Source organism: Camellia sinensis, chromosome 3 (assembly GCF_055761805.1).
Source record: "Camellia sinensis isolate YWXY chromosome 3, ASM5576180v1, whole genome shotgun sequence".
NCBI lineage: Eukaryota > Viridiplantae > Streptophyta > Magnoliopsida > Ericales > Theaceae > Camellia > Camellia sinensis.
Window position 1 is genome coordinate 80,029,454 of NC_138963.1, and position 24,590 is coordinate 80,054,043.

The following is a 24,590-nucleotide window of genomic DNA, read 5'->3' on the forward strand; positions in this document are numbered from 1 at the left end:
CTTACTTCTTGCACTTGTAGTGTAATTATACTTACTAGCCTAGCATGCCTAATGAGTTAGCTTATCATTCTAGCTTGTGTTAGCTTGACTCCAGCACATTTTTGCTAATTTTTTGACATGCTTTAACTCTATTTTGAGTGGTCTTGGTCGTATGAGCCATGTATTGCATAGCTATATTATAAATGGCCTTTACTAGCTTTGAGTTTTGGGGCCTCTAGCATGCTTTGCTTGTGATGTTTGCATGATATAGCATCATTTTGCATTCGATTTCAGAGCATATATTACTGTCACACTCTCACATATCCCACTCTTTCATTGCTTTTGAGAGTTGTGCTTTGTGTCTTGTTTGTGAGCCAACATGCAAGCATGTTCTTCTTGCCTTTTGTGCCTAAGTTTTAGCATGTTTAGGTGACTGATTTGGCATGATTAAGCTCTGTTTTGAGCTGGTTTGATCACATGAGCTTTGCTTCATATGCTTATAGTGCAATTGTTTTGGCCTCTTAATATAGCTATTCTTAGCTTATTTTAAGCATGTTTTAGAACTCTATTTAGGGTGTTTTAGGACTTTTTTGGATTGTTGGTCCCTTTTGAGTATCGTATTGCATGTCTCTAGTGTTGTGTCCTTCACTAGTTTCAATGCTTTTGGCCTTTAACATGTTGTGCATGTGTTGCTTGCATGGTTTAAGGTCTTAAGCATGCCATTTCAGCACTAAAAAGTCTGCAACCTCCCTCATTTCTTCATTTTTCTATTTGTTTTGAGGGTTGGTTAACCTTAGGTTGTGTTTAAGCTTGATAGAGTTTGTGCTCAAATGACTTTAACCCTCTTATGAGGGTTTCTCCTAGCCAAAGGCATGATCTCTCTCATGCCTTAACCCATTCTTTTGGTTGACACCCTCTCTCATTAGAGGACTTTCACATTGGACAAATCAATTAAAGAATGGCTTGGTAATGCTAATATGTGTAAACAAGAATGAACCAAGTAAAACATGGCCAAGATAAGCATGTTGTTTGCATTGCATTGTGTTCAATCGGACGTTATATTGAACACAAGGTAGATTGGTCCATTTCATACTTAAAGTGATGAAAATGAGCGAATCTCATTTGTCTCCATTGCCTTTGATCATCTATGATGAGGTAGTGGTATTAAGTCTTGTTTTGCGCATTTATTGAAAGTGTACAACTTGGATCTTTCGCCATCATGCATTGAAAATACTTGATTGGTGGTTTTGGATCCAAGAGTGCCCCTCCTTTGATGTTTTGAGATGATAAGGAGTGGCACAGTATAGATATACCCTTGAGAGACCCTCTATTTTCCTCTGTTTGAGCTCTGTTGCAGAATGGTGATGCAGCACACCAGTGATCGGCAGTGCTTTATCAATGGCCGACAAGGCTTCATCCTTGGCCGGCAGTGCCTCTCTTTGGTCAGCAGGTGGCCAGTAGCAAGCCCTCATGGCCAGCAGGCCACTAGTGCATTCCTCAATATGGAATTGGAAAGCTAGAGCAGAAAGTTCTTGGAGTAACCCTACAAATAGAGCTTCTCAAGAGCAAACCGGTGGGCTTTTCGGGGCGAAAAACAAAATGCATGCATCTTCTAATTTTCAAGCAGAGCTGAGGCAGTGGAGTTAGCATTTTACATGTTTAGTTAGTATACATTGGTTTTGTAATTTAATTTATTAGTGTGCTAATTAGTTAAGTGCTGTAATAATTAGTAATTAGTTTACTAGTTATTCGTTTGGTTTGTAATAATTAGTCTAATTAGATTAGTTTGATTAGCTTAGCTTAGTGTAGCTTAGCTTATTCGGACCCGCCTTCAAGAGGGCACATTGTTGTAATAAGGGTGCGTGTGTGTGTCCAACCCCACGTCTTTCCCCCTTTTATTTAACCGCTTTCGATGGTTATTTTTAGGACATTTTTCAATTAGCATACCTTATGTTTGCATGTTTACATCATTCATTATATGCACCAGGCTCGACACATCATACAAACTGCATCGTATTTCAATACTTATTTGAATACGTATATTAAATCATTGCATTCATATGCCATCTGTCACGACCCAAACCCGCCCCTATGGGTTTAGCACCGTAACCGGCTAGTAATTCGTAATTACCAGAGGCCTGCTTAATAGTAATGACAGTAATACAGAGTAAAGGGACTGGCGGAAACCAAAACAGTAAATAAAATGTGTCCAATAAGCTGTGACAGTCTAAATGCAAAAAGACTTTTGTGAACAAGTCACATTCGTAATCAAAACACATATACATATCAGATATACACACATACAAGTTAGGGATTCAATCCCTATGCCACAACTGTACAGTAGGAGTATAGACACCCCATTTTTTAACGTCCTCAAGACTTGGACGTCACCGTTTGAACACCCGGTGATCATCCACGTTTGTGTTCGTTTGGAGTTCCCGGAGGTCTCGGCTACGCGCCTTGCCTCAGGATCTCCGCACTTGACTGTTCAGTGTCTGGTTTTGCACCAAACACTTGCATTTTTCCTTGGAAGGGCAGGGAATGCCTTGTGAGGCATCCCCACACACCACCGGCCATGGCCAGAGGCCACCGGCTGGTTTTTCCTACCATCGGCAATGTATATTGCCGGTTGGCACAACTTATTGCCGGTCGGCACTCCCTTTTGCCAAAATGACATTTTTGAGCAGCCGACTACTGTTCATCTGCTTTTGCAGATATTTTATTACAGCTGTCTTGCATTTGGCTCCCCTCCATACACGTGTATGGAGGGATCTCCCTCTTTAGAAGCTTGTCTTGTAAGCTTTACAAGACAAAAAGGCTCTATAAGAGAGAGTCTTCTCTCTTGGCTTTAGGGTGAGACACTTTAGAGAGTTTAGACAGCCATATTAGGGTTTTGAGTTCTAGGGTTAGAATCCATACACATTCTATCTCTATACCTCTCTCTTTTTACCTTTGTGTGTGTTTAATTGTGTTTGTGTCTTACTATTGCACACAAACACATAGTGTTTCACCTTCTCTTAGCTACTGAGGTTCTAAGAGGCTGGTTTTGGTGTTTTGGAGCTGGATTCAAGCCAAGGAGGGCTGTTGGAGCATCATTGCTGAAGTTGATCTACAAGGGTGAGAAACTTCCCTTTTATTCTCCATTTTTTCATTGCTTTTCTAACTATCTTAGAGCTATTTTTGTGCTTAGTGTATAATACAAAAAAAGTTCTGTTTTTTATCCCTCTAAATAGTTTGTTAAGAGCGTTTTGTGGTTTGGGTTTGTTTGACCCCTCCTAAGCCTTGTAAGGCTCCTTTTTGTGCTATTTTTGTGCAAGTTTCGAGACTTTGGTGTTTGGGCCTCTTCACCACTGAAATCTTGAGGGATTTCAGTGGCGGAGATGGTGCCTTGAAGCCTCCAAAAGGAGAGGGCCACCCCCTCTCCTTGTTGTCCTTGAAAGGGACCCTTTTTCGCCTCTTGATGGAGCATCATGTTAGAGTGTGTATTGATCATGTCTTGGCTATTTTCCATGCTTATTATGCCATGATATAACTTTGTTGTGTGCTGGTTTTGGTACACCATGCATACTTAGCATACCTACCATGTAATGCCTTGTTATTGCCTTAATATGCCTTAGGTTGTTAGCCTTGTGAAGGTTTTGTGCTCATTTTGCCATGTTTTAGGTCTGTCCATAGTTGTTTGGGTTGATCTTGGCATACGTAGTATAGCTCCTTTGTATTTGAGCTTGTATGCTTCAAGTATGTGAATGTGTAGTATGTGTTGCTTGCATCATTTCGGTGGTTTGGAACCACCCTACATGTTATTTCAGTCCCTTTGACATGCTCATATGTTTGCCTTGGACAGCTCTTTAATGCTTTGAAAGCTTGTGTAGCATGTTCCATGTTTTGGCCATTGTACATGCCTTTGAATTTGAGCCACTTAGACGCCATCTAAGAGTCCCCTTTGCATGGTCTAGGTCTGTCTTGAACCTATTTTAAGTCCCCTTAGACTTGTGAGGCTAGGTTGACTTGGTCATGGTTTAAGCCCCTTTGACTTACTTCAAGTACTTGGGCCATTTGTTGCATGCTTAGTCCATTTTGTTTGCTTGGTTTGGCACCATCTCAACATGATTTTCAATGCTTATCATGCATGCCATTAGTCCACATTATGCCTCTTTTAAGTGTGCTTGAGAGTCCCCCTTTTATGCCTAAGTGTTGGCCCTTAATCATGTGCATGTGTGTATGTATGTTTGATCCCAATTCCTTGTTTTTTGGCCACTGTTTTAGGCCTATTTAGAGTTGCCTAAATCATGTCTAAGTCCACCTTTTCATCAGTTTGCATTGCCTCATGTTTGCTTGTATGCTTGCATAAGTGTCTTGCCATGCCATGTTGCATCCTTAGCTTGCATGCCTAGGTTGCATTGCATCTTGCATGCATGCCTTATTCCTTGACTTGGTGATAGGAATTGGGCCTTGGTTCGTTTGTTTGTTTTGCATTTCATTTGACATGAAAGTTGAACGCTTGATTCTTTGGGCCACCATGCATGGAAATGCGTGATTGGCGGTCCGAGAATCGAGACACATGCCCTTTTGAGTCACAAACATGATAGGGGACATGATTGGTGCATACATTGCTTGAATTGTATTGCCATGCAAGTTCTGTCCTCTGCTGCTGTGAGTTGCAGGTTCTGCAGGCATTCTTGGCCGACCGGCAGTATACATTGCTGATCGGCAGTAAATCACCAGCCGATGGATTCATTTTGTGCCGGTGACCACAATTCACTACCGGTGGTAATTCTACTCAGCCGGTGGTGATTCCCAGTATCCAGAGAAGCATCCTTAAGACTTTGGCAGTCATCAGAGAGGCAGAGCAGGGAAAACAGAGGCAGACTATGCATGGCCGTGCACTTCCGAGTAAGACCCGAGCATGCGCTGCATCTGGCTCTCCTCCCGAGGCGGTTTACTGCTTTTCCTAATTTAAATTAGTTTGTTAACTGATTAGACAATTTGTAATATTTAATTAGCTTGTGTAGTTAATTAATTTGTATTATTTATTTGGTCCCTCCGGGCGAGGGCAAATCTGTAATAAGTATGTGTGAGTGGTGTGTATGTCTTCCAACCCCCACTTCTTTCTTCCCTTTTATTTACCTGCTTATGATGGTAGATTAGGGCATGTTTAAATTAGCATACCTTATGCTATGCATGCGTGCATCCATACATTTGTCTTACATGCACCAGGCTCGGTACATCACACTAACTGCATTTGTACTTTAATTCCAAATTGAATACGTGCATCAATTGATTGCATTTCACATGTCATCGTAGATTAGCCGAGCCTATCCTAATCAGATTTTGCTTGTGTTGCATTAGTCATTTTAACATGAACTAGGACATGCATGTCTGCTCACTACTTTATTGTTTTGGCACGAAGTACGATGTAAGTATTTTTATGCTTTAGCATATCGCATGCGTATGAGTGCTATCATAACAGCATGCTTACCATGTGGCTAGATGCTTATGTGATAAACTGTTTGAATGCCTGTGGGTGAAGGTTGGATTGTTTGAGTTGGAAAAACTCGTTGAAATCCGCATTTTAGCTTACTTGCGAGTAGCAAATTCCAAAACATTTTCCAAAACAAACGGATATGCAATGTTTCTTTCCAAATTTAGCGATCTAGTCTATACTTGTTTTGCTGTGCGCATAACATAGTAATTCTAGGCTAACAATTGGAATAAGAACACATAATGTTTTCAAAAACGGATATCACGGTTAGTAGAGGCCGATCTTCGGATCGGGCAAGAGGGGGTGCTCATAGCTGACCTTCCCCAATCGTACCCTAGCTCCCGAGCCGAGAAACTCCGGTGATGACGGACATGTGGCCTTCGGCACCGAGTCAGGGTTTCCTAAATTCCCCCATAAAAAAATATTTAGGTGGCGACTCTGTATCTGGCAAAGCAGTTCATGTTTGGAACTTCTTTTCAAAAATCTGTTTCTCAAAACGATTTGCCGGATTTGGACTCTTTGGTTCAAGATTAAGAACCGTAACGATTTGAGAGTCCTAGCTGTAGTGACCCCAAAATGAACAAGACGGGACTCACCCTCCCGGGGCGTTTGGGGACGTCTACAGTTTCTGGTGACTCCGCTGGGGATTTAGAGAGCTTGACTCGAACTCGTGATATCCTATTTTGATTTCATTTATGTGTCTCTTTGCATTGCATGTGCATAGGTGCGCCTAGGAACACAGTGTTTGCCATCTGCCATTCCTAAACGGTTTGCCGGAGGCTTGTCTTGTCAAGGCATGACCATAAGGCTGACCGGTTATGGGCTCTGACAGTATGGGAACACAAACCCCGGTTTTTCCGGGGCACCCTTTTTGACCATTCGACCTAGTGCATATTCGGATCCGTAGTGACCATCCCAAGTTAGGACGGGTTGCTTACCCGATTATAGGTTGTTTGAAAACTACTGCGTGCATAGTGGAACCCCAGCTCCTGACAAAATAGGACAGGGAAACCCTACCCCAATATAGGGGTATTTTGGTTCTCTTTACTTGTTATGTGCTTTTAGAGTGTATCTCTACAGGGAACGTACATATCAGTTTGCAAGTTTGAGTATCGGGCCCGAGGGCACCAGTATCAGTGTTGTTGAGAACCAGTTATCTGTGAACATCAGGTTCAGTTTTTAGGGACAGTGATTTCTGGGGAACAGTGATCAGTAGTAGAGTGTAGTCGTTTGGCTACACCCGTGTTTGGTCTGTTTGGGCTGAAATGCTGTTTGTTTCTCCTTTCAGTTCAGAGTGTCCAGAGAATTGATACAAAATAGCTAGTGTTCCCCCTTGCCAAGGCAGGACTTATGATGACGCAGAATTCAGAAGAGATCGTGGTTATGACAGCTGCATTAGATCAAGGGATCACTCTGCAAAGTGAGGCCAACATTGACGTGTCACATCCACCCAAGTCGCCTGTTGTGCACCCGGTCTGGGCCCCCCAACTATACCAGGCTCGCGAGCCTACTACATTCGAACTAATAGGGATGATAGGTGATCTCCAGAGGTCTGTGGCGGATCTCGCCTACAGAATGTCAGCTTCACCTCCAACCGCACCGTATGCCGGGAGTTTTGTACCCCAGGAACCCCCGTTGTTAGGGCGAATTGTGATCAAACTTAGCCAACCGGAGATGGCCACCAGCTATGGTAATGACATATCAACATCAACCCAAACCCTCGATCAGGCTGAGGCCAGAGGAAAAGACAAAATGAAGGCAGATGTCGATCCCATTGAACAACTGCTGTGGGCAGTCGAGGCTTTGAAAGCCAGGGGGATGAACAAGCAACAGATATCTGCAGTTCTGGCAAAAACTATGGAGGATGCTTTCCCCACTCCACCTGAGGGTAGTTCAAGCCAGTCAGAAAATTGGGATAGGCCCCGTCATGCCAGAACAGTTCCTCCTGTTCCCGCCCCTTCACCCGGGAAAGATCAGAAAGCTAAGGTGGCATCTGCCGACCCTTTCGCTTGTGCGGCTAGTAAGAGCGCTCAGACTCCAAAGTACCTACCCCGGGGGCGCAGGACCTTTCATGCTCTCTACATGCCTCTGTCCAAGGCACTTCAAATCCTTGCCGAGAGGGGGCACCTTAAACCCTTGGAGCCTCGTCCTCTCCCGAAGAATCTCCCCGCTACGCATGATGCTGCTCAGTACTGCGCGTACCACCAGCAGACAGGCCATGCTACCGACAATTGCTTCCGCCTCCGTCATGAGGTGCAAGATTTGATTGACAACGAGGTTATCCTCCCGCCCACCTCAGCCAAGTCCGTTACCACCCAGTTATTGGATTTTGAGGACACTGATACTGCAAGTATGTAATCAGAAAGTGAACCACCTACGGGCGGCATCTGGTATATTTTGAATGTGGCGTCTGGCACGCATTTTTGAGCATTTTTGAATGCTAGCTTTGTAAATTTTGGCTTGGTTATCGAGTCAGTCTTTTGTTTTGAGTCTATCTCTTTGTCTTGAGTCAGTCTTTTTGCTTAAAGGTTTGTCTTGTTATGGCGAGTCAGTCCCCTTTGTATAGAATACCAGGTGATTCCGGGGTTGTTACTTCAAACACCGTTTTGTCTCGTAATTACCTGTTTTTGTTTTTGAGTCTGTTTCTGCCTGGAGCCAGTTACACCAACAAATCTGAATGAAACAGTTGTTGCTATCTCACTTTCGTGCTTGCTTTCAGTATAAGTGCCAGAGGATTTGAATGGGCTGACAGTACATCTCGCCTGCTCTCCTGTGCGCCAAGCTCATTGCATTAACCTAAGTTTTTCAAAAATCCCTTTTGAACACTGCGGTGATAAAAACGAAGAGGAAGGAATTCCTCGGGTTTTGCAAAATTTTGATCATTTTAAGAGAAAGAGAGACGCGCTAAGCCTTTTTATGAATGAAATCATGCAGTGTATCAGACGCTGTGAGATCAGTGTATCAGGTGTCGTGCCGTGCATCAGATTACGTGAATCATCTTGTGAGTGATTTGAGGCCATGATCAGAAGAACGTACCGGAATGCTATAGAGGGCCAGGAGATCAAAGGTCCGCTGTAGCATCCCCATCATGGAGGCATTCATCTCCAATGACTGCCGGGTGTACTCAGAAGAAGCCTGCAAAAGTATCAGATGCATCAATATTCTGTGGAATATCAAATAAACTGAAATGAAATGACTGTACAAAAATGCAGTAATACATACCGGAGGCAAGTCGGGGACACCGACAAACTCGTGATCAGCCGGCGGAGGGGCGGAGGGGCGAAGGGGATCTGATAGGTTGCCCCACCCTGCCCTCGGAAAGTCAATGAAGTGGGCAGAATAGGCCAACCGGTCCCCCGTCCTCCCTGAACTCCGCCCCTGCCGCGGACCCGAGCCCTCCTCGATGCTCCTGCTCCAACTCCCGCTCCTGCCCTAACTGCTGGCGCCACGGGCCTGGCTCCCTCAGCTCGACGGCCGCCGCTCAGAGACTGCATAATGTACGTCTGCACGTACTCTCAGTAGTCGCCAATGCCTCTAAAGCGGGTCGCCTCCCAGCCGATAGTATAATCGGCCATCGGCTCGGTTGTGAGCCTCTCGGTCTCCCTCATATCCTCAGGAGGGTGAACCGGGACTATCTGCTCCGGTAACCCTAGGGTCAGGCGTAGGAAACGCTCACCCAGGTACCAAGCCCGACAGACCGGGCCCTCCAGTAAGATCCGAAAATGCGAGGTCTCATCGACACCGGCAAACCGATCCCGCATCATGGCTGGCAAAGGAGCCCAAGGCTGCCAGGTGATCTGAAAATGACATATAGTCTGTTATCTACTGTTATTGAAATATGCAGTGGAAAGGCGAAGCTTAAATAAACTACAAGTAAAACATACCTCTGCGGGGGTGATGGTGTCGAAGAAGTGGCGAAAGAAGCTAAATGTCTCTCGCGGCCTCCGGGTGCATCTCCCGTCAAAGTGACGCGAAAAAGGGACGACCAGAGGAGTCTCCCTCTCCGGTACGGGAGCGAGCCTAGGAAAGTAGGCATAAACCCACAACTGCAAGGTAAATACCAGTGCATTTATCAGATAAAGCAGAATATAGAGTAAAAGTAGAAAAAGCAAAGTATGTTTGTGCCGTGTGTACAGTATACAGCAAGTATAAAGCAGACTACAATGTGTTCAGTGTACAGAGTACAGAAAATATAGGACAGAAATGAAAGGCAGAAAAAGAAATGTACCTCCCAAACACGCCAATAGCCCCCGAGCAACTGTCCGCTGCCGCGGGAAGCTGAGCTCATATATCCGTAGAGAGTGGCCAGAGCGGCGCCACCCCAGTCGTAATGCAAGATGTCTTGACCTCCACCAGTGCGCTGAGCAGGCAGAGAGGCACAGTGTTCGCCCGGTCGGCGAAAATGGTCGTCCCAAACAAGAACATGAGGAAGCCGCGTGCGTATCTCTCCATGGCCTCCGGAGTCATCGGGGCTGCATCAACAAGGGTGGGCTGGACCCTGAACTGCACCTTGAACCAGGAATATCGGACGTAGCCAGGACGCGCGAGACGTGGCACCTCACCAAGCTGATAGATCTGAGCGGCAGTCCACTCGTCCATGTCAGTATCAAAGGGGATCGGATCACCCCCTACCCCGATGCCTGTGAGCATCGAGAAATCGTAAGGGGTCATCGTCATGTCCCCTACCACGGAGAAATGGAATGAATCGGTGGTGTCCCACCACCTCTCCACCAGAGCGGTGAGGAGAGGTCTGCATGTAGTGAGCCTGGAGAGTCCTCTGCAGAAAGCGCCGAAGCCCGCCTGGTCCACTATGCGACGGACCGCATCAGGAAGCTCGGCATACCAGTCCCGAGCGCCGGTGTTCCCATGCCCACGGATGGTATGGGAATCCCCCTGTAAACAGAAAATAACAATTGCAAGGCAACATTCAAAATGCAGTTCTAAGAAGCATATAGATGTAGCATGTGTGCAAGTTTAACAGATTTAAACAAATACCGGGTGCCGGTGTGCTTACGGTGAACTACAACGTGCGATGCGTCAGCGTGTTCGGGTGGTTCAGAGCAGGTGTAGTATGTGTGCATATTTTCAGACTCAAGCAAATACCGGGTGCCGGTGTGCTCACAGTGAACTACAACGTGTGATGCGTCAGCGTGTTCGGGTGGTTCAGAGCAAATGTAGTATGTGTGCATATTTTCATACTCAAGCAAATACCGGGTGCCGGTGTGCTTACAGTGAACTACAGCGTGTGATGCGTCAGCGTGTTCGAGTGGTTCAGTACAATATAGCATGTGTGCGTGTTTCCAGACTCAAGCAAATACTGGGGACCAGTGTGTATGCAGTGAAACACAGTGTGCGCCGTGTGTTTCGGTGATTCAGGGCTAGTGCAGTGTGTGTACATGTGTCAGTCTTAAGCAGATATCAGTTGCACGTATGTTTACAATCAACTACAGTATACAGGGTATCCGAGCTAAAGCAGTTAAAGAGCACAACTAGCTACGACCGTTTTCTATCCTACATTGCAGAAAGTAAAGCAGAGAAAACAGAGTTACCTCGGAAGCGCCGGAGGACAGGTGGGAGGTAGGCTCACGTAGTAATAGCTCGGGTGGCACGTGCCTGTCGAAACTCCTAAACTGGCGCAGTCCGTCAGGGGGCAGAACATGAATCGCCAGCCGGTAGGTCGCCGGGTCGAACTGGCGCTCACTCAAAGGTAGGAGCTCGACCCCGGGATCCATCTCGTGATTCGGGGGAATCCCGCCCTGTGGAATATCGTCGGCCATGTCAAGAATGGTGAGAAAATAGCCGGAGGGAGGAAAACCGGGCTAGAATATGGAAAGTCAACCGAAAAGTCAACCCCCGAAAAGGTCGAAAATGGCCGAAAAGGGCGGGATGTGAAAAGGGTACGGAAATCAAGAGGAAAGCGAGGGGAACAAACCCCAAAAAGGTGGGAACGACAAAAGAGGCACCGAAACAAAGATTTGTTCGGTTGAAAATGTCCGAAACGCGAAGAAAATCGCGAATCCGAAGACGAAACGGGCGTAGAACACGAAGAAACGGAGAAAAGAGGAGAGGAAAACACTCTAGAGAGAGAGGGTGTGCAATTTCGGCGAAGGAGGAAGTGAGAAATAGGGTTTAGAAACCCTATTTTAAAACACCCATGGTAAAATGTGGAATCTGCCCCGACTCAAGAACTTTTTGCCGGTCGGCAACATTTTGTGCCGGCCGGCAGAATATTGTGCCGATGAAAGTATTTTGCAGCCGGTGGATAGCCGGTGGATTCCCCTCCTGGCCGGTGGTGTTCCCACAACCTTGTTTAGGCCATATGAGTAGTTTTTGGTCTTCATAGCTCAAGAAAGTACAAGAAAGTGTATCCCTGACGCTCAACCGGCCTCCGTTTTGACCTCAGACCGCGTCTTCTGTGCGTAGCACTCCAACTCATACAATGTTGTATCCTTTGGTATCCTTTTTGCCTTTTACAAGATCCAAAAGTTACCCCGTGTGCGTTGCACGCGTTCATCTCACTATTTCGGTGCATTACATCGCGCTATCATGCGCCTCACAATTGCATTGTTATGCACATACTACATGCGTTGTAACACGCACCCCTTTGCATTGTCATGCACATCTCTCATGCATTGTCATTGCATTTTTATTACAAGCATTGTCATGTATTTCAATACATACGTCGCCTCGCGCATAGTTCGCATTGTCGTGCATTCCCTTACCAGGCATTGTCATGCATTCCGAAACACGTGCATTGTTACGCATTTCAGTCCGTTTGCATCATTTTACATTCCGTGTGGCATGCGTGTCACACTTGCATCATTTTGCATCTTATGAGGCATGCGTGTCTCATTTGTATCATTTTGCATCTTATGAGGCATGCGTGTCTCATTTGTATTATTTTGCATCTTATGAGGCATGCGTGTCTCATTTGTATCATTTTGCATCTTATGAGGCATGAGCGTCTCATTTGTATTATTTTGCATCTTATGAGGCATGCGTGTCACACTTGCACCATGTCTTATTTGCATTGGCACGTGTGCCTCATTTGCATTGGCACGTGTGCCTCATTTTCATTGGCACGTGTGCCTCATTTGCATTGGCACGTGTGCCTCATTCATTTGCATTGGCACGTGTGCCTCATTTGCATTGGCACGTGTGCCTCATTTGCATCGGCACGTGTGCCTCATTCTCATTGGCACGTGTGCCTCATTCTCATTGGCACGTGTGCCTCATTTGCATTGGCACGTGTGCCTCATTTTCATTGGCACGTGTGCCTCATTTGCATTGGCACGTGTGCCTCATTCTCATTGGCACGTGTGCCTCATTCTCATCGGTACGTGTGCCTCATTTTCATCGGCATGTGTGCCTCACTTTCATTGGCATGCGTGTCTCATTTCCATTGGCACGTGTGCCTCATTCTCATTGGCACGTGTGCCTCATTCTCATCGGCACGTGTGCCTCATTTTCATCGGCATGTGTGCCTCACTGTCATCGGCATGCGTGTCTCATTTCCATTGGCATGTGTGCCCCATCTTCATCGGCATGTGTGTCTCATTTCCATTGGCACGTGTGCCTCATCCTTATTTGCATAGGCACGTTTGCCTCATTCACATTGGCACGTGTGCCTCATTTTCATCGGCATGTGTGCCTCACTTTCATCAGCATGCGTGTCTCATTTCCATTGGCATGTGTGCCCTATCTTCATCGGCATGCGTGTCTCATTTCCATTGGCATGTGTGCCCCATCTTCATCGGCATGTGTGCCTCATTTCCATTGGCATGCGTGTCACATTTTCGTTGGCATATGTGTCGTCATTTGCATTAGCATGCGTGCCTCATTTGCATCGTCTTACATTCCTTGCGACCTGCGTTGTCTTGCTTTCATTTGCACTATTATGCATGTTGTTAACGATATTGTACCTGTTAAGTTTGTTTTCTTTTCAGGCACGATATTGTATGTGTAGACACCCCATTTTTGACTGTCCTCAAGACTTGGACGTCACCGTTTGAACACTTGGTGATTATCCATGTTTGTGTTCGTTTGGAGTTCCCGGAGGTCTCGGCTCGCGCGCCTTGCCTCAGGATCTCCGAACTCGACCGTTTAGTGTCTGGTTTTGCACCAAACACTTGCATCCTGCCTTGGAGGGGCAGGGTGGGGCTTGTAGACCATCCCCACCCATCACCGGCAGTGGCTAGATGCCACCGGCTGGTTTTTGCTGCCACCGGCAATATAGTTTGCCGGTCGGCACTCTTTGTTGCCGGTCAGCACTATTTTGTGCCGGTCGGCACTTTGTTTGGCCAAGATGGCATTTTTTGTCGGCCGATTGCTGTTCATCTGCTTTGCAGATATTTTTGGACAGCTGTATAGCTTTTGCTCCCCTCCATACACGTGTATGGAGGGATCTCCCTCTTGAAAAGCTTGTCTTGTAAGCTTTACAAGAGGCATATAGAGAGAAGCTCTCTCTAAGGCAAGAAAAGAGAGGCTTAGACATTTTTGAGAGAGAAAATACAGAGGAGACCTCTGGTTTTCTAGGGTTAGGGTTAGACATACACAACCTATCTCTCTTTTCCTCTCATTTTTGCATACTAGGTGTTTTGTGTCTCATTATTGCACACAAACACCTAGTGTTTCACCTTCCTCTTGGAGCTGAGGTTCTAAAGAGTGTGTTTTGAAGTTTTGGTCTTGGATTCAAGCTCAAGGAGGCCATTGGAGCACCATTGTTGAAGAGGACTACAAGGGTGAGAAACTAGTCCCTTTTTCCCCCATTTTTGCATTGATTTTCTACTAGTCTTAGAGCTGTTTTTGTGATTATTGTATAACATAAAAAAGTTCTGTTTTTTAAGCCCTCTTTGTTGTTTATTAAGAGTGTTTTGTTGTTTGAGGGTTGTTGACCACCCTTAGGCCTCAAAAGGCCTCATTTTGAGCCATTTTGTGCTAGCTCCGGGATTTTGGTGTTGAGGTCTCTTCACCACTGAAATCTTGAGGGATTTCAGTGGTGAAGATGATGCTTTGAAGTCCCAAGAAGGAGAGGACCACCCCCTCTCCTTGTTGTCCTTGAAAAGGGCATATTTTGGCCTCCTAAGGAAGCCTATGCTTGAGTGTGTGTTGAGCATGTTTGGTTTGTTTTTCATGCTTATATATCCATGATATAACATGATTTAAAGTTGGTTTTGGAACTCCATGCATGTTTAGCATAGTTGCCATATAATGCCTTATTTGTGCCTTAACATGTTCTAGGTTGTTAGCCTTTGTTGGAGCATATTTTAGGCTTGCATTTGTGAAGTTTATGTGCTTATTTTGCCATGTTTTAGCTCTGTCCATAATCGTTTGGGTTGATCTTTGCATGCATTATAGAGCTCCTTTGTATTTGGGCTTGTTGGCCTTGAGTATGTGCATGTGTAGCATGCCATCTTTGCATTGTTTTGGTGATTTGGAATCATCCTACATGCTATTTCAGTCCCATTTCTATGCTCGTTTGATTGCCTTGCATGCCTCTTTAATGCTTTGAAAGCATGTGTTGCAATGCTCCATGTTTTGGCCATGGTATATGCCTTTGTATTTGGGCCACTTAGATGCCATCTAAGGAGTCCTTTGGCCTTGTTTTAACATGCTAAAAACCTGTTTTTAGTTGTTTAATGCATGCCATGTTTGGTCATGTTTAGTGTAGTTCAATGCCTCGTTGATTCGCTTTGAACACTTGGGCTATTCGTTGCATGTTTTGGCTTGATTTTGTTGCTTGGTTTGGCACCACCCTAACATGATTTCAATGCTTATGTTGCATGCTAATTGCTTTTGTTTACCCCTTTCAAGTGTGCTTGAATGTTGTTTGATTCATGCTTAAGTGTTGGTCCTTATGTGCATGTGTGTGTGCATGCCATTTAGCTCTCACTCTTTAGCACTTATGGCTACTGTTTTAGGCCTTTTTAGAGTTGCCTAATTCATGTATAAGTCCATCTTGCCATCCATTTGCATTGCCATATGTATGCTTGCATGATTGCATAAGTGCCTTGCCATGTCATGTTGCATTCCTAGCTTGTATGCCTAGGTTGCATTGCATTTTGCATGCATGCCTTGTTCCTTGAATTAGTGATAGGAATAGGGCCTAATTTGTTTGATTGGTTTGCATGCATTTGAAATCAAAGTTGCATACTTGGTTCCTTGGGCCATCATGCATGGAAATGCGTGATTGGTGGTCCGAGAACCGAGGCATATGTCCCTTTGAGTCATTACAATGATAAGAGACATGGTTGGTGCATACATGCCTTGAATTGTGCTGCCATGCCTTGTTTTGCCCTCTGTTGCTGTGAGTTGCAGGTTCTGCAGGAATACTCTGCCGACCGGCAGTGTAATGTGCCGACCGGCACTATTTTCTCTGCCGACAGCTTCAACTTTGTGCCGATGGCCATACAACACTGCCGGTGGAAATTTCATCTAGCCGGTGATGATCCCCTCTGTCCAAGGATGTAGTCCTGAGGTTTTGACAACCTCCAGAGGAGGAAAGGGAGGAAAACAGAGGCAGCTTGCGCATGGCGGCGCGCTTCTCGAGACGTTTTACTGTTTTCCTAAATTAGTTAATTTGTTAATTAATTAATTTGTAATATTTAATTAGCTTGCGTAGTTAATTAATTTGTAATATTTATTCGGTCCCTCCGAGCGAGGGTAAATCTGTAATAACTGTGTGTGGGTGGTGTGTATGTCTTCCAACCCCACGTCTTTCTTCCCTTTTACTTACCTGCTTTAACGGTTAGTATTAGGGCATGTTTAATTTAGCATACCTTATGCTATGCATGTGTGCATCCATGCATTTGTATTGCATGCATTAGGCTCGGTACATCATGCTAATTGCATCAATGCTTCAATTCCAAACTGAATATGTGATAATTGTGCATTTTCACATGACATGTTTAGGATAGCCAAGCCTATTCTAGTAACATTTTGTATGCGATGCATTAGGCACTTAACATGGACTTGGATCATGCATGTTTGCTAACAAGTTCTTTGTTTTGGCACGGAGTACTATGTAAGTATTTCCGCTTTAGCATATCACATGAGTGTGAATATTGCCATGACAGCATGCTTAACATGTGGCTAAATGCTTATGTGTTAAACTGTTTTGAATGCCTGTGGGTGAAGGTTGGATTGTTTGAGTTAGAAGAACTCATTGAAATCCGTTTTTTTTTTTAGCCTACTTGCGAGTAGCAAATTCCAAAGCATTTTCAAACCGAACGGATATGCAATGTTTATTTCCAAATTAGGCAATCTAGTCTATACTTGTTTGTTGTGCGCATAACATAGTAATTCTAGGCTAACAATTGGAATAAGAACACATAACGTTTTCAAAATTGGATATCACGGTTAGTAGAGGCCGGTCTTCGGACCGGGCGAGAGGGGGTGCTCATAGCTGACCTTCCCCGATCGTACCCAAGCTCCCGAGCCGAGACAACTCCGGTGATGACGGACACGTGGCCTTCGGCACCGAGTCAGGGTTTCCTAAATTCTCCCATAAAAAATATTTATGTGGCGACTCTGTATCTGGCAAAGCAGTCCATGTTTGGCACTACTTTTTCAAAAATCTGTTTCTCAAAGCGATTTGCCAGATTTGGACTCTTTGGTTCAGATTAAGAACCGTGACACAAATCGAGTCCGAACTGTAGCGAGGTCCCACGCGGGCGCGTCTACAGTTTCTGGCGACTCCGCTGGGGAGTTTTAGAGAGCTTGACTCGAACTCGTGATATCCTGTTTTGATCTCATTTATGTGTTTCTTTGCATTGCATGTGCATTGGTGCGCCTAGGAACACAGTGTTTGCCATCTGCCATTCCTGAACGGGTTGCCGGAGGCTTGTCTTGTCAAGGCATGTCCATAAGGCTGACCGGCTATGGGCTATGACAGTATGGGAACACAAACCCCGGTTTTACCGGGGCACCCTTTTTGACCATTCGACCTAGTTCATATTCGGATCCATAGTGACCATTCCAAATTAGGACAGGCTGCTTACCCGATGTTAGGTTGTTTGAAACCGCTGTGTGCGTAGTGAAACCCTAGCTCCTGACAAAATAGGACAGGGAAACCCTACCCCAACATAGGGGTGTTTTGTTCTCTTTACTTGCTATGTGCTTTTAGAGTGTATCTCTACAGGAACGCATATACCAGTTTACGAGTTTGAGTATCGGGCCTGAAGGCGCCAGAATCAGTATTGTTGAGAATCAGTTATCAGGAATCAGTTATCCGCGGGTATCAGATTCAGTATTTCAGGAACAGAAATTTGGGAACAGTGATCAGCAGTAGGGTACAGTTGTGTGGCTACACCCGTGATTGATCAGTTTGGGCTGAAATGCTGCCTGTTTTTCTTTCAGTTCAGAGAGTTACAGAGTTGAAACAGAATAGTCAGTGTCTCCCCCTTGCTGAGGCAGGATTTATGACGACACAAAGTTCAGAAGAAATTGTGGTTATGACAGCCGCACCGGAGCAGGGAACCACTCCGCAGAGTGAGGCCAGCATCAGTATGTCATATCCGCCCAGTTCGCCCGTTGTGCACCCGGTTTGGGCTCCCCAGTTATACCAGGCTCGTGAGCCCACCACCTTCGAATTGATGGGGATGATAGGCGATCTCCAAAGGTCTGTGGCAGACCTCGCCTATGGAATGTCGGCTTCATCGCCAGCGGCGCCGTACGCCGGGAATTTTGTACCACAGGAGCCCCCGCTACTGGGGCGGATTGTGATAGAGCTCAGCCAGCCAGAGGTGGCTTCCGGCTATAGCCACGACATGTTAGCACCAACCCAGACCCTCGATCAGGCTGAGGCCAGGGGAAAGGACAAGGCAAAGGTAGACGCCGACCCTATTGAGCAACTGCTGTGGGCAGTCGAGGCTTTGAAGGCCAGAGGGATGAACAAGCAACAAACATCTGCAATAGTGACCAAAGCTGTAGATGATGCTTTCCCCGCTCCAACCAAGGGCAGTTCAAGCCAGACAGAAAACCGGGATGGGCCCCGTCATGCCCAGACAATTCCAGTAGCTCCCACCCCTACACCGGGGAAGGTTCAAAAAGCCAAGGCAGCGCCAGCTGATCCTTTCGCCAGCGCGTCTGGCAAGAATCCTCAAAATACAAAGTACCTGCCCCGAGGGCGCAGGGTCTTTCACGACCTCCACATGCCTTTGTCTAGGGCATTGCTGATATTGGCAAAAAATGGGCATCTTAAGCCTTTGGAGTCCCGGCCACTCCCGAAGAATCTCCCCGCCACTCATGATGCTACCTTGTACTGCGCGTACCATCAACAGTCCGGTCACAGTACCGATGGATGTTCTCGCCTTCGTCATGAAGTGCAGGATTTGATTGATAACAAGGTTATCCTACCACCCACCTCAGGCAGGCCCGTCACCACTCAGTTGTTGGATTTCGAGGGCTCAGATACTGCGAGTATGTAAAGTGAACCGCCTGCGGGCAACATTTGGTACATTTTTGGATGAAGCGTCTGGCACGCATTTTTGAGCATCGGTGAGACCGAGTTTTGTAAATCCTGGCTCGGATGTCGAGTCAGTCTTTTGTTTTGAGTCTGTCTCTTTGTCTTGAGTCAGTCTTTTGCTTAAGGGTCTGTCTTGTTGTATCGAGTCAGTCCCCGTTGTATATAATACCTGGTGATTCTGGGGTTTGTTGTCCCGAACACCATTTTGTTTTGTAATTATTATCTGTTTTGTTTTGAGTCTGTTTCTGCTGAGGGGCCAGTTGCACCAACAAAGCCGATCAAAACAGCTGTTGCTGTCTCAACCTTCATGCTTGCCTTCAGCATAAGTGGCGGAGAATTTGAATGGGCTGACAGTACATCTCGCCTGCTCTCCTGTGTGCCAAACTCATTGCATTAACCTAAGTTTTTCACAAACAAACTTTTTGAACACTGCGGTGATGAAAACGAAGAGGAAGGAATTCCTCGGGTTTTGTAAAATTTTGATCATTTTGAGAGAAAGAGAGGCGTGCTAAGCCTTTTTATGAATGAAATCATGCTTGTCGGCGTGAGTACTGAGAAGGATCCTGGCCTGATCCAGATTGGTTCCACACTATCTTCGGCGCGAGCGATTTGTCGCTTTCTTAAAAACTTTCAAAAGCAAATGTTTTACGCGGCCCTGCGAAGACCTGTGTGGAATCGCTCTTGAGATTGCGCAGCCTAGGATCCCTCTCAGCCTCAAGGTTCAACCCGTTCAAACTTTGAACCCGTTCAGAATGTTCAGAAAGTTCAACGGACAAACGCCATAAAGGCCCGTGTGGCCAGTTTCGAGCAGCCCTCGAGTAAGAGGCACCAAAGCCGAATCAGAAGGAGTAGATCTCGTCGGAAGAAGCTCGTAGAGCAACCGGGATGGATTCTCCGCAAATCAGTGCAACAGCCGTTCTCCTAGACACAGGGAGGCTTCAATTTCAAAAAACCATTTGGCATGGACTTGCTACACTTTTACCCTTTGAGAGGCTCGCTGGGCCGAAAACCCAGAAGGGCGGCCCAGGCAAAAGTTAGAGCAAGAGAAAAATACAAAAAAGAGAAAAATACAAAAAGAAAGATTGAAAAAGAAGAAAAGAAAAAATAGAAAAGAAAAAGAAATGAAAAAGAAATAGAAAATGAAAAGAAGCTCGCAAGGTCGAAAACCCGCATTGGGCGCCTTGGCAAAAATAAGAGCCAAACAAAGTGAAGGTTAAAATACCCGAGTGGACCTTAACCGGAACTACGTAAGGCTTGATTCCCATGTTTGGGATACGTAGGCAACTTCATCATGAAGTCCAGCCCCCAACGCTTTCATAAGCGTCTCAGTCCATGCAATGGTTTCAATTTCACTTCAAAGTCCAGTGGCCAACACCCTTCCAAGGCGACTGTGTCCATATATTTGTTGTAACCGTCTTCGTCATCTCTGTGTCCAAGAGCTCGACCACCGCCAATGAAGACTGTCTGCGGATTGCTGCGGCACCATCCCAAACAAGGGGCAACTTTCCGTTGCCACAAGCCGTCGTGAGACGCCATTCAAACTAGGGGCAACTTTCCGTTGCCTCCCACCCTCCTTCAAACCAGGGGCAATTTTCCATTGCCTTCGATCCGAGGTTGCGCATCTCAAAGAGTAAGTTCCATGCTCGTTGAGCATCGACTGTTTGAAAAATAGTTTTTGAAAATTTTTACTGAGGTTGACTATTTTCTCGAAAACTATTTCATTTTCCAAAACTGGACCATTGTCTTGGACCCCAAAAGGAAAATTTTCAGTGCTTGCAACCTGATTTGCATGCCTTTCAAATCAAAAATTGAACAAGTACGTTAATCCGACTCTCATTTTGATCAAAACCGTTTTAGTAGAAAGCAAAAACGAAAGAATGGTTAAAATGATGAACTAGGGGCACAGTTGAGCCAGGCATTCTGTCTTTCCCCCGTCATCGACGTACTTGCCAGAAGAGCACGCTGCCCGCCGGAAGAAATAGCCGTGAGCTAACGATGTTAAGCATGAACCCACAACTTCCTATTCATCCATCAATCACCCCGGGGAGGGATGAAAAATGAGAGAATAAAGAATAGAGAGGTGTAAGTTGAGAGAAAAGTGAGGAAAAAGGTTTTGAGAGAAAATCCGAGCTTGAGAGTCGAGTGATGTGAGAATCACCAATCAGAAAGGGTGGGAAATAATGCCCAGAGAAACTGGCTCCTCGTGGTCCGAGGTCCCCCATCTTCGTTTACGCGTCTGTGTGTCGTGTCTCTTTCATTCGACGGTCTCGTCTTTTGTTTTGAGTCTCTCCCGAGCATGTCTCGTTGTGTTTAGGTTGTGTACCTCTTTGTTTGAGTCCTCCTCGCTGTGTTCAGTTTTGGGCTCGATATACCGGTTTGAAGAACCCTCATTCGATTTCAAAAAAAATCGCTTATGCTTAGAATGCTGTGCCATTCTCTACATTTGAACGCATTTCGACTCCAACCGGTTCCATCTTTGAGGTCCGTCCTGTCAGATTGGGCTGCTTGTTTGAGAATTTGCCGTGTGCAGAATGAATCGAATGCTGTGTTATGGGCTGTGTGCAGATTAATCCCCAACAGAGTAAGGGCTGTGTGTTCAAGAATCAGGCAGTGGGTTGCTTGGGTTATTTTTCTGTTGGCTGTTTAAGTCATCTGATTATTACAGTGCAAGTGTTCAATTTTCAGATAACCAATCAATTCCATTTACATCGAGGTGTAACATGATGAGATGCGATGCAATGCATGAAATGTGTAAATGTAAACACTTTTTCAGATAAAAAGTCTGTTTCATTTACTTAGCTTTTCAAATGTACAAGTTTTGGAAGCAAAAATCTGCCTGCGGTAGTACAAGGTAATCTATCTACCAACCAAAAAGAAAAGTACAAAGAAAGAAAGAAAAGATAGCAAAAATCTGCATCTGTGTCAATCACTCCAAAGGGCCGTCAGTCTGTCCTGGTCCTCTTCCTGGACGAGGGTCCAGGAGCATCATCAGCGTCGTCGTCAGAGCCCGAGCTAGAATCGCCTCCGGTCTCCTCCTCCGATGACCCTGCCTCCGCCTCTGACTCCTCGTCGTCGTCGTCGTCCGGGACTGGAGCTCGCGAGCTACTCCCGACGTGAGTACGCCCTCCCCTGGTACGGGGAAATATCCTGCCCTCCTCATCTCTCCCCCGAGCAGGGACAGCAGGTCTAGCTGGAGCACCTCCTGCCATGGGAATCTGGAAAGGAGGCTGAAAAAGTACACGAAAGGGAAATGCATCAGAATGCCGTGAGCAGTTTATCAGTGCAGAATGCAGTGTGTGAGTACAGTGTATGAATGCCGTGAGCAGTTTGTCAGTACAGAGTTTAGTGCAGAATGCAGTGTATGCAGTGTTCAGATACTGTGAGATCAGTGTATCGGGTGTTGTGCCGTGCATCAGATTATGTAAAGCAGTGAATGAATGGTTTGAGGCCAGTGTCAGAAGGACATACCGGTATGCTGTAGACGGCTAGAAGGTCAAATGTCCGCTGGAGCATCCCCATCATCGAGGCATTCATCGCCAACGACTGACGGGTGTACTCAGAAGAAGCCTGCAAAGGTATCAGATGCATTAGTATTCTGTGGAATATCAAGTAAACTGAAATGAAATAACTGTACGAAGTGCAGTGATACATACCGGCGGAAGGTCGGGGATGTCAATGAACTCATGCCCAGCCGGTGGAGGGGCGAAGGGGATCTGATAGGTCGCCCCACCCTGCCCCTGGAAAGTCAGTACAGCGGGCAGGGCAGGCCAGCCAGCTCCTCGTCCACCCCGCACTCCGCCCCTGCCATGGACTCGGGCCCTCCTCGAAGATCCAGCCCCTGCTCCCGCTCCGGCCCCAGCCGCCGATGCCACAGGCCTGGCCCCCTCTGCTCGACGGCCGCTCAAAGGTCGCATCAGGTACGTCCGCACATACTCCTGATAGTCGCCGGTGCCTCGGAAGCCGGCCTCCTCCCAGCCGATGGAGTAATCATCCAGCTGCTCAGGGGTCAGCCCCTCGGTCTCCCTCATCTCTGCAGGAGGGTGAGTCGGGACTATCTGCTCAGGTAACCCGTGGGTCTGGCGTAGAAAACGCTCCCCCAGGTACCAAGCCCGACAGACCGGGCCCTCTAGCAAGATCCGGAAACGCGAGGTCTCCTCAGCACCAGGGAACCGACCCCGCATCGCCGATGGCAAGGAAGCCCATGGCCGCCATGTGATCTGAAAGTAACAGACAGTTTGTTATCTACTGTTATTGAAACATGCAGTGGGAAAGAGAAGCTAAATGAACTGAAAGTAAAGCATACCTCGGCCGGGGTGATGGTGTCGAAATATCGGCGGAAGAAGCCGAATGTCTCCCGTGGTCGCGGGTGCATCTCCCGTCAAAGCGAATCGAGAACGGGACAGCCGGAGGAGGCTCCGCAACTGGTACAGGTGCAAGCCTAGGGAAGTAGGCGTAAACCCACAACTGCAAAACAGATGTCAGTATGACTATCGGGTAAAGCAGAATATACAGAATAAAGCAGAAATAGCAGAGCCGTGTGTTGTGCAGTGTATTGTGTGCAGTGTACAGTGTGAGCAGTGTACAGTCAGTGTAAAGCAGAATGTATGTGTGTGCCGTGTGTACAGTATACAGTGAGTGTAAAGCAGACCGCAGTGTGCGCAGTGTACAGAGTGCAGAGAATATCGGACAGAAATGAAAAGCGGAGAAGAAATGTACCTCCCAAGCCCGCCAGTAACCTCCGAGCAGCTGGCCGCTGCCGCGAGAAGCCGAGCTCATATAGCCGTACAGGGTGGCCAGAGCAGCGCCGCCCCAGTCGTAGTGCAAGATGTCTCGGACGTCCACCAGTGCGCTGAGAAGGCAGAGAGGCACGGTGTTCGCCGGTCGGCGAAGATAGTAGTCCCGAACAGGAACATGAGGAAGCCGCGGGCATACCTCTCCACGTCCTCCTCGGTCATCTGCACCTCCTCCCCCAATGCGGGCTGGACCCTGAACTGTGCCTCGAACCAGGAATATCGGACGAAGCCTGGACGAGCTAGCGGTGGCGCCTCCCCCAGTAGATGGACCTGAGCGGCGGTCCACTCATCTATGTCGGTGTCGAAGGGGATCGGATCACCCCCTACCCCGATGCCTGTGAGCATCGAGAAGTCATAAGGGGTCATCGTCATATCCCCCGTAGCAGAAAAGTGGAAAGAATCGGTGGTGTCCCACCATCTCTCCGCCAAAGCGGCAAGGAGAGGTCTGCATGTGGAGAGCCTAGAGAGCCCTCGGCAGAAGGTGCCGAAGCCCGCTCGGTCCACGATGCGCTGGACCGCATCAGGGAGCTCGTCATACCACTCCCGCGCACCAGTATTCCCATACCCGCGAATGGTATGGGAACCCTCCTGCAAACAGAAAATGACAATGGCAAGACAACATTCAAAATGCAGTTTTGAAAAGACAGATATGGCATGTATGCAAGTTTGTCAGATTCAGGCAAATACCGGGTGCCTGTGTGCTTACAGTAAAATACGTGTGCTGTGTCAGCGTGTTTGGGTGTTTCAGAACAGATGTAGCGTGTGCGCAAATCTAACGGATTCAGATAAATACTGGGTACCAGTGTGTGTGCAGTAGAATACAGTGTGTGCCGTGTGTTTGGGTGATTCAGGACTAGTGCAGTGTGTGTGC